The sequence below is a fragment of the Alligator sinensis genome, unplaced genomic scaffold (assembly GCF_000455745.1).
Source record: "Alligator sinensis unplaced genomic scaffold, ASM45574v1 scaffold312_1, whole genome shotgun sequence".
Lineage (NCBI taxonomy): Eukaryota > Metazoa > Chordata > Crocodylia > Alligatoridae > Alligator > Alligator sinensis.
In genome coordinates, this window is record NW_005842029.1 from 1,433,434 (window position 1) to 1,440,475 (window position 7,042).

The following is a 7,042-nucleotide window of genomic DNA, read 5'->3' on the forward strand; positions in this document are numbered from 1 at the left end:
AACATATTTTGCAGGAGTCTTTAATTTACCAGTTTATGCTTGAGCCTTACAACGGGTAAAGTACAAGAACATTCCCATTTAAATAAAATCGATACATCGACAGCATTGCAGGTATGTAAAGGCAAGCAGGCATGCAGATAAAAGATTTGATTCTTAAAATGTAATGCTAGCTAACATCTCTACCTGACAATGTAAGTGATAGCTTGACATTCATTTAAAAAAAAAAAAGAAGGCAACAAAGATCATGTAGAAAACCCATAATAGAGTTCGTGATTCTCTGATAATCTTTTTCTCACTTGTTGCTGAGAAACAGGGACTTGACAAAAGCTCAATACACGTCACTATAGAAATGGCATTGAGTTTTTTGCTTTGCACCTATTAGGCTTTATTTTTATCTTTTTCCTGAAGGTTGCCTGTAAGCAGTTTTATTCCAGCATCCTGCCAGATATTAAGATTATATGAGGAAAAGTAGTGTTATCACTACTTCTTCTCAAAGTCTGGCAGAAATGTATTTGCTCTCATACCAAGTGAGAACTGTTTTTAATAGTGTGTGTAATGAATAATTTGAAACTCAGGAAAAGTAGTGCTTTAAAACATGAAAATGCGTTTTCTATGTGGGATCGCACAAATATTTCAATTGAAGCAAATCTTGGCTGCTCACAGGACTTAGAACTTGTTTTAGAACTTGTTTAGACAGGGAAATTTAATTCAGGTGAAAGAAGGGTATGGATTTGAAGAGAAATTGCTATTTTTGATTAGTTTTCTATGGATCCTTTCAGTGAGCTACCCATGTAGACAACTTGCAGTTGCTAATTTACAAGAACTGGGGCTGGGGTGAGAATCATATTTCATATCCTAAAGTGGTGCTTGGAGGGATGGCACTGAAGGAGGGGAAAAATAGATTTCATTTGGAAACCAACAAGATACTTTTGCACCCCACAAACCCACTGTCAGCCAACTTCCATGCCAAATTGACTTTTAAACATTGAATATAGAAATATATATCATTATACCATGAATACTGCAGTTGTATTCTGCAACTTTTGAATGCCTGAGCTTGGTAGTGTTCTATGTAAATTGAAACCATAGTTAGAAACAAGGCTTCTGAGCCAAAGTCTAAACTGCTGACAAGAAACATCCGCTATCACAGAGAAGTGGTCAGGTTAGGAAGGGCTTCTGCACATCAGTATGTAACACTCGCATAGAAATTACTGATTAATTTCATCTAGAGAAAACTGTTACTTATCAAGGCTAAACCATTGGGACAGCACAAAGCTACACTGATCCTATCAGAATGGGACTCAGAAGTCATTTTTTTTTTTATCTTGTGGCAAACAAGGATACAGTTTTTGGCCAAATTTACATTTACTTTTTTTTTTTAAATCCATGTGGTTTCATTAGAGTGTAACACTTTAAAAATGTAAGATAAAGCACCTGCCTTGAGATAAAGATAAAAAGGAGCAAAAAATTATAGTAGGATGCAGAGAAATGTTCTAATTCAGCTACAGATAATTGGATCAAGTGCAGGAATGATTATGCAGAAAAGATGGCTCAGGAAATTAGACTAGCTGATCATAAAAGGGTCCCTTCCAGACTTAAATGCTATGAGCAATAGAAGGGAAAAACAGAAGGTGTGGACAAAACAATGTATTAGTCTAAGACAGTCTTAAAAGAACACAAAAAATGAATCTCTTTTAGTAATTTAATTGGTCCTACAATTAGAGTTATGCAATGCATACAGCTTCACAGAGCCGGTGCAGCCAGGATAAACCATTTTATCCCGGGGCAAAATGCAGTTGTTTAGATATTTAGATCCATTGTCCTGGGATAAATGCTAAAAAGGTTCATGGGATAAGAAGTACTAAGAATTTAACCAGGGACATCTGCAAGTGCATCTGAATGTTTATTCTGGGATTATATCCTTGAATAAATGGCAGAAAAGTGGCAGTGCATTCAGTTGCTCACTAAAACCTGGTTAAAACAGTGATGTGTGTACATGCCCATCTCAGGATGTTTCTCTGCTGAGACAAACACAAGCACAACTTGTCCAGGGACTAGTGCAACACCTGTTCCTAGCCTTAGAGTGCAGTTATATCCCAATTTAGTGCACTTCTGCTTTCTAAATTTTGGAACTCAAGGGGATGCAGCACTATTTCCTCCTTTCAATTATTGGGCACATTTTCCAGTGTCAGGTGCTGTCTGTTTCTCCATTATAAACACGGTTACAACTCATCTGCCTCTGGTCCCAAAGACTAGCACTTATCCCAAGGTATCCCAGTAACCTAAACATAGAATCATCATAATTAGGGTTGGAAGGAACCTCAGGAGATCATCTAGTTCAGTGGTTTTCAACCTTTTTTTATTTGCGGGCCTCTAAAAAAATTTGGAATGGAGGTGCGGACCCCTTTGGAAATTTCTAATGGAGATGTGGACCCCTTTGGATTGTAAGTGTGGGTATTCACATACTTTTGATTCATAATAGTCATCTTTTGCAGACCCTTACACACAGTCTGCGGACCCTGAGGGGTCTGTGGAGCACAAGTTGATCTAGTTCTTTGTTGTCAGCAATTTCTCATGGTCAAGGATGATCACTCCCAAAGGTCAAGTAAAGATTTGTAGATGAGTCTGTTGATGGCTAAGAAGGCTGATCCTTGAGTTACAGACTCACTGGCAAATGCCATAGATGGTGGTTAAAAGAGTTTTTTTCTCTCACAAGGCATTGCCATGTAGCTCTGTCCGAGGCTAGTTTTTCTCAATTTGTAGTGTCAATGCCACGCTTAATGGTCATCATAGAATCATAGAATCATAGAAGTAGGGCCGGAAGGGACCTTGTAGATCTTCAAGTCCTACCCCCTCCATGGGCAGGAGGGAAACTGGGCTCAAGTGACCCTCAAGTCATCTCAAGGGTGTTCTTGAAGCATTTTCTCTGGCCCCCAGGTGTCCTTTGTCCTTGGCTGGGTTGGGAGTATAGCAGTTGCTTTGGTAAATGTACATCAGACATGTGCACACAAAACCCTGTCCACCGCAACTGATGCTGAATAATCAATGCTTCAATACAAGCGGTGTTAGCATCAGTGAGAACACTGGCACTTGTGTGATTATCCTCCTGCTTTTTGCTACCGATCTTTGGGAGGTAGCGCTGGTGATATCATTCCGGACTTTTCAGGTGGTTCCTTTAAGTCACCCAAGCTTCACGGCCATAGAGAAGAGTTAGGATTACCACAGCCATATATAGTAGGAGCTTTATTCAAGTCCTGATGTCGTGATCATTGAACACCTGATGATACAGTCTTCCAAAAGCAAAGCTGGTACATTAGATCCTAGATTGGATCTCCTTGTTGATGTTGGTCTTTTTGGAGAGATGGCTGCAGAGGTATGCAAAGTGTTCAACATTCTCCAGCTCCTGTACATCAATGAGGATCTTTGCCAGTGGACTTGATTGGCCCATAGAAGGCTGGTGAAGCACCTTTTTGTTTTTTTGGATGTTAAGGGTCAGTCCCAGGCACTGGTAAGCTTGAGATAAGCAGTTAAGGGTTGTTTGTAGGTCCTCCTTTGTATGTGCAGTGAAAGTACAATCATCAGTGTGCTGAAGTTCCACAATTTAGGCTAAAGTAACTTTTTGGTTTTAGCACAGAGAGAGATTGAAAAAGTTTCCATCCGTCCTGTACTTGATGCCGATGACATGTGGTAGACAGCCATGGATAACTGCAAGAAAGATAGAAAACAAAAGTGGTGCTATCACTGCTTGACACCATTTTGAATGCCAAAAGGCACCATAGTGGAGCCACTGCAAAGGATGGCTGCAGTCATCTAGTCATGAAGGTGTCTTAGGACGGTGATAAATTTCCCTGGGCAGCCAAACTTTGATAAGATCTTCCATAAAGCCTCACAATTGACAGAGTAGGCAGCTTTAGTCAAATCAATAAAGGCCATATACAGTTCCTGGTGTTGTTGTTCTTGGCATTTTTTCTGGATCTGTTGGGCTACAAAAATCATGTTCATGGTGCCTCTCTATGGTCTGAAGCTGCCTGGAGACTTGGGAAGGATTTCCTTGGCAAGAAGGAGCAGTTCAGCAGAATATGAGAGAGGATCTTTCCAGAGATGGAGAGGAGGGCAATACCTTGATTCTTTCCACAGTCAGACTTGTCACCATTTTTAAAAATGGAAATAATATTGGCACTGCTTAGGTCAGTGGCAACTTCCTCTGTTCCAGATTTTGAGAAATAGTGTGTGGAGCTTGTTTGTCATAGTTTCTCCACCTACTTTGAAGACTTCAGCCGGTATGCCATCAGCTAGACATGAACATCAAATGCTTTGCTGTTCTTCATCTGTTTTATTACCTGGTGGACTTCTTAAGAGATTGGTGGACCAGCAAGTGCTTCTCTTACTGGATATTGTGGGATGGATTTGCTGGTTTCATCAGTCACTGCCAATTCTTGGTTCAGGACCTTTGGGGTAGTGCTCCTTCTAGCAGTTGTTGATGGACTCATTATCAATCCCTTGCTCAAAGCAGGACCATCCTCAACTATATCATTCTAGCCAAGGCTTTGTCTGGCTGGGTCTTAAAAACCTCCAAGGATGGAGATCCTGCAACCTCTCTGGGTAGCCTGTTCCAGTGCTTTACTACCCTCCTAGTAAGAGAGTTTTTCCTTATAAGTAAACTAGACTTTCCTTGCTAAAACTTGAAACCATTGCTCCTTGTTCTGTCATCTGCCACCACTAAAGATCAGTCTAGCTACATCCTCTTTGGAACCACCCTTCAGATAGTTGAAGGCTGCTATCAAATCCCTCCTCAGTCTTCTCTGCTTTAGGCTAAATAAGCCCAGGTCCCTCAGCCTCTCTTCATAAGGCATGTGCCCCAGCCTCCTAAGCATTTTCATTGCCTTCCACTGGATTCTCTCCAATTTGTCCACATCCTTTCTGTTGTGGCGGGGCCCAACACTGGACACAGTACTCCAGATGTGGCTTCCCCAGTGCAGAATAGAGGGAAAGAATCACTTGCCTTGATCTACTGGCAACACTCCTACTAATTATGCCCATTATGCCATTAGCTTTTTTGGCAACAAGAGCACATATTCAGCTTATTGTCCACTGTAACCCCGAGGTCCTTTTCTGCAGAGCTGCTGTGTAGTCAGTCAGTCCCTAGCCTATACTCAGAGATGTGGGGCAGAAAGTTTCTGGAAAAATTTCCAGCACTTTTTAGAAAAGGAAAAATAAAGTCATTGTTTCATAAAATTCATTAGTAACAATTAGTGGATGCCAATACAATATTAGGCAAGCTTGGCAGTTTCAAAGTTGTAATGAATGTTTTTCAGGTGAGTATCCCTAGGAAGTGTGTGAGAGAGTACATACATGTTTTATTGATTTGTAAACAGGAGGGTAAACACAGTAATCCAAACCAAAAATCAAGTTATGAATTCACCTAATTGGCTGTGCAGGTCAAATCAAAACGAAAGCATGGCATATCATGCACAGTTCTTTGGGTGTGCTAAAATTAGTGTGTCAACAGTTTTCAGTGCCTTTGTTCTTTTTTCTTAAATTTAAACAAACAATGTGAGGGAAATACATGCTATTGTGTATTGTCTTTACATTTTTACAAGTATTCCAATAAAAATAATTTCTTGCCACATAAAGCTTTGAATTTTTTTTGAATATAACATTTAAACCACATTTAGTGTGCTGTATTTAATTTTTTTCCTAATCAAATATTTCAGCTTAAATACTTGTGGCTATTAGGACATAAAATTAATGTGGGGGTACTTTTTTAGTTTGGTTTACTAAATAAGTCGAATAAACATGCTAAATCAGATTATGCTCTATTTAGGGTATTGGAAAATTTTCCAATTAAAAAATTTCCAAAAAAACCCACATCTCTACCTAGACTAGTGCCTGGGATTGTTCCATCCTATGTGCAGGACTTTGCGCTTGTCCCTATTGAACTTCATGAGATTTTTTTTGGCCCAGTCCTCCAATTTGTCTTAAGTCTCTCTGAATCCTAGCCCCACCTCCCGTCTGTCTACCAGTCCCCCCAGCTTGATGTCATCTGCAGACTTGCTGAGGGTGAGCACCATTCCATCCTCCAGATCATTGGATGAAGATATTGAACAAAACTGGCCTAAGGACTGATCCCTGGAGCACTCCACTTGATACTGGCTGCCAACTAGAAATTAAGCCATTGATTACTACCTGGGAGCTGCCCTTTCCTGTGATGACTGAGGTAAAAAAAGGCATTGAGTACTTCAGCCTTTTTTGCCTCATCTGTCACTAGGTTGCCTCCCCCATTCAGTAAAGGACTTACACTTTCCCTGATCTTCTTTTTGTTGATGACATACTTGTAGGAACCGTTCTTGTTACCTTTCACGTTCCTTGCTAGCTGCAACTCCAGTTGCTCTTTGGCCTTCCTGATTTCTTCCCTGCATACCTGAGCAATGCTCCTATACTCCTCCCTAGTAGTTTGTCCAAGTTACCACTTGTAAGCTTCCTTTTTGTGTTTTAGCTCACCAAGCTGGTCTTCTGCCATACTTGCTTGTCTTCCCATGTACTGGGATGGTTTCATAGTTTCATAGTAGCTAGGGTCAGGAGGGACCTGAACAGATTATCTAGCCTGACCCCTGCCACAGACAGGAATGAATGCTGGGTTCACAAGACCCCAGACAGGTGATCATCCAACCTCCTCTTGAATTTGCCCAAGGTAGGGGCGAGGACCACTTCCCTGGGAAGTTGTTTCCAGATTTTGGCCACCCTAACTGTAAAATATTGCCTTCTGATCTCTAACCTAAACCTATTCTCCATCAGCTTATGACCATTGTTCCTTGTCACCCCAGGTGGTGCTGGGGAGAAAAGGGCTCTGCCTATTTGCTGTTGATCTCCCCTGATGAGCTTGTAGGCAGCCACCAGGTCCCCCCTAAGCCTCCTCTTGCTGATGCTGAACAGGTTTATGTCCTTCAGTCTCTCCTCGTACAGCCTGTCCTGCTGCCCTCTCACCAAGTGGGTGGCCCTCCTCTGAACCCTCTCCAGGCTGGCCACATCCCTTTTGAAGTGC

At 41.3% G+C, this 7,042-nt stretch overlaps 1 protein-coding gene across 1 annotated transcript in view; it reads left to right on the forward strand.

Moving 5' to 3' along the window:
• The window catches only part of ARHGAP6 (Rho GTPase activating protein 6), a 575,699-nt gene that overhangs the window by 178,403 nt on the left and 390,254 nt on the right, over nt 1-7,042 (forward strand). The window lies entirely within an intron of this gene.